Source organism: Morone saxatilis, unplaced genomic scaffold, assembly GCF_004916995.1.
Source record: "Morone saxatilis isolate NCDOM2014 unplaced genomic scaffold, NCSU_SB_2.0 Contig21, whole genome shotgun sequence".
Classification (NCBI taxonomy): Eukaryota; Metazoa; Chordata; class Actinopteri; family Moronidae; genus Morone; species Morone saxatilis.
The window spans coordinates 15,968,584-15,972,621 of NW_023339774.1; the positions used below are offsets into that span (position 1 = coordinate 15,968,584).

Sequence of the window (4,038 nt, forward strand, 5' to 3'; positions counted from 1 at the left end):
ATTGAACACTGCTCGCGTCTGTATTTGACGACCTGGGAACCGCCTGTGTGCCTGAGTGTGTGGGAGACACTACGGTGGTGGCAAAACTTGCAAAAAACCTGAAACAGCTGCAGTTTGTCCTTCTGGGCTACGGTAGAAAAATGGCAGTCGAACATGGCTGCCTCCATAGAAGAGGACCCGCTCCCTCTGTAGATAAAAACATCTCACGAAAACACAACAATTCTCATTTTCAGGTGACTATACTCTAACAAAAACATACCTTTGAATATTATTCTCTCACAATAGATGTATCTAAATGTTACACACTGGACCTTTAACATCTTAAAACCTGCGTGACTTCACAAATATTTCCAGCAGTATAATATATTTATTTTGAAGGCAACACCCCTCATGTTCCGGTGTATTTCTGCCTCTCTCTCCCGCAGGCTTCACACTGCTCGGCTGTACAAACGCTCACACCCGCTCCCACACTCCGCAAGTGTCGGCTGTACCGGACCGGTGGAGGGCTGCAGGACAGGACCGCAGCACCGGGACAACAAAAGCAAAAACACCTCCGCTCAAGGATGGACTGAACCTAACGACTGCCAGAAGAAGAGGTCAGTTGTCTGGGTGAGAGGGGGCTGTGTTAACACTAACAGATAGCCTGCCGACAGCCATAGTGTTAATAATAATGACAGACTCTTAACAGTATGTTGATCATCATCTCTCTGCTCAAGTGTAAGTTTGCTGTATTTATTGGACATATACAACTACTTTTTGTGAGCAATAATGGAAAAAAAACAGCAATAAACTGCAATGAAATCAAGTTATTTCCCCCCCATAATGCACTTTATGGACACACTTTGACTATGAAAGTAGATACTGGCAAACGTGTCTGGGATAACCTGGTTTTAAGATAAAGTGCTTTTTCTGTGAGAGTTTTAAAGGAGGTTTTATTCAACCATTCAGCAAATACGTACTTTTCTGTCCTAATATTTGATAGAAATGTATTTTTTGGGGGGAATGTTATTAAAGACCAGCCAGGTAACCAGTCTGTGAGTCATGTTTTAGGTCACTTGAAAGCAAAAAATATCATGGAGGAAAAAAAAACAACAACAAAAAAAAAAAAACGGCCACAATAATTTCTGGTGGGTAGACCCAGATAATAAAATTACATGCACTCAGTGAAAGTGCAGGCTTCTTTTCCACAATGTTCCTCTGCATCACATACACACACACACACACACACACATACAGTACACAGCATATTGAGCGAGCTGGAAGGTTTTATCTGGAAAATGGTTCTAATCCTGCTTAGTGCACTCACTAACAGGCACCTAGCACCCTGAAATATTTGGTTTGCAAGCTGCCAGAGTTGTTTTTCTCATATTGGAAGAATGAAAAAGGAAATTATGTGGGATTTGAGGTTGTTTAGCAAGCAGAGAAGAGAAAGATTTTGCAGAGTGTACACATACTGTATGCTCAGGGGTAAATTACTATGTATGCCTCTACACTCTATATGATTGATTAGCCGGAAAAAATGATCTGATACTTGATGACATATATATGCTTCCTGTGCCTGGAAGATAAAGTTGCCCTCTTTTAGATGCTCAATACATGCGTATGGATGTGCGTCCTGCATGCGTGTTTGCATGTCTATGAGTGTGGGAGTCTATGTTTGTTGTTACTTTCTGTTGCTGTGCAGACTGCTTGTACTCTCATGTTTCACAGATCAGATAACAGAATCTCGTAGGACATTTTAATGGCACTGATGTAATGTCCCTGCAGCGTATTGACAAGCTACCTCTGATGGTATTACAGTTGCCCGTGCTCATTTAGATAATGTCGGTTTATGGAAATCTATTAAACTAAATGGAGAGCTTATGAATGGCACTGAAGGGTATTGTGCTTCAAGGACTCAGGTAGAAAACCAGTGTCAATTTTAAACTAAATAAACAGCAGAGGGTGGAGTTGTTTCAGTCACAATTATCGACATAAAGAATACAAAGACCTGTTTTAAGTGCTGAAAGGCAAACCACAAGCGGTGCACCTTTGCACGTGAGGAGGTTACAGTTGAGAATTGCTCCAGTTCAGCTGGGTTGTAATGTCTGTTTGACGGTTTACTGTCCAGGGAGGAGAGGGAAGTAATGAGCTCTGGCCCCGACTGAACTTGGCTTTCACAACTCATTTGCAGCAACATTTCCGTAGGATAGATTCAGTGGACCTCTGTTGCACAAGTGGCGAGATTTGTGATGGTGACGATGGTGCATTTACGCCGGTGTGTTGCAGGTGAATGGCTGAGATGAGCAGATGGGATTTGTGGACACGCTGGATATATTATGTGTCAAGCTCAATTGTTTGCCCTCGTGCATTATCAGCAATTTATAATTTTCCACTTGTAAAAAATTACCATCAGCAACTGTGAAGCCTTTTTGTGACAGAGGGAATGTCTAGCTGAACAAACTGAGATGTATTATTATATTGCACCATAATTACGCAGAGATGTGCTGTGTCCTATCAGAACTGTTTTGTGGTTTGTCATTGTGTTTTACTGAATGAAGAAGTACCCACTAATTTCCCTTTTTTGCACAGACATATATAGCACATTGTAGAACTGGGTGGTGGCCGTTATTGTAGCACTGGTTGACGGAAGAGATCAATCTTGTGTTTTTGACTCCAACAGGCACTAAAATCAATGTTTTTGTTCCCCTGCGGTTCATTTTGGATATCAGAGTCACTTTTTTATGACGGCTGACTACTTTTAGCTTTAAAATGCTAACAAAGCACATCACCATATTCTTGATCCAGACAGATAACTGGACGTTTAAAGCTGAACAATGTAACTAATTAACTTTGTTAACAATATGTCTGCCAGTAAACACATAAAGTAAAATGTTTGATGAGGATCCCTTGAAGACACAGGGTAATGAAATTTACATTTTCCAAGTTCTAATCTTGTGTTAGTATTTCATTTATCTTTTGTTTCATGCTATTATCCTGTAAACATTTTTTTGATGACTCATGTCAATCTCTAGACAAGCAAACCTCGTCTGTGATGTTGACTTATGCAGGACACTGGACACAGGACACATCTGCTGATTATAGTAAATACGCCCTCACACCAGGGCTCATATGGTAAAAACATATTGTGATTATTTTGACAGATATTGCGATATGATTAATGATTAATGTAGGAATGATCATTTCTACATCACATACTTAATATCTTAATATTAAAATCATGATGATATGAAATTGGGGGTCTGTACTACACAAACATGTTTTCTTAAACCTGAAGAACATTATATTGTAACTTCATTAAAATGCTGTTCTGTCACACTACCTTATCAAAAGAGTTTTTTACACAGTAGTTCACACAGCCAACTTTACATTTATACATTTGTCAAAGTTGGGAACACATTCACATTTTTGAGGATGATTCATGTGTCCTGACAACACAACATACACCACAAATATCGGATTAAATTACGGTCTTCAGCACCAAGTTACGTTCTCAGTTAACTAGCATAACGTTACTTACGTGCTTCACTTATCAGCGCAGTGATGCAGGTGATTAAGTTATCATTATAACATTATTTGAATTCTTTAAAAATAATCACTAAACCAAGTAATACCAGATAGTCAACATCAACATGAATCAAAACACATCTTTTCTTTTCCGAACTGACCAGTGAATGTTATAATATTATATATGTCTCTTGTGTTTTGGATGAAGAAATATTATTATTAGCACACTTTGAAATCCCACAATCAGACAACTTCTGTTATGGAATCATACTGTAATCAACAAAACATAATTACTAACGCATTGTCCAGTCACCATGTCTATTATAACAGTAAGATGACCTTAAAAACCAAAACAACTGAGAGCCTGTTTACATGTGGACAGCCCTAAATACAAGCGTAAACAACCAACAAGTTACATTGTGATCCGATCACTCAAACCACTTGCCAAGGTGGTGTGGGATGCATCTGACCACATATCTTTAGTAGTGTAAACTCTACTTAACGTGTCCTGGGCCACAATGAAGGACCGCC

General features: G+C 39.3%; 1 protein-coding gene across 1 annotated transcript in view; it reads left to right on the top strand.

Moving 5' to 3' along the window:
* Positions 1 to 454: 454 nt before the first annotated feature.
* csgalnact1a (chondroitin sulfate N-acetylgalactosaminyltransferase 1a) overlaps positions 455 to 4,038 on the top strand; it is a 33,334-nt gene continuing 29,750 nt past the window's right edge. The window contains exon 1 of the mRNA XM_035667975.1: positions 455 to 596. The gene's annotated coding sequence lies outside the window, so the exon portion shown is untranslated. The remainder of the gene's footprint in view (positions 597 to 4,038) is intronic.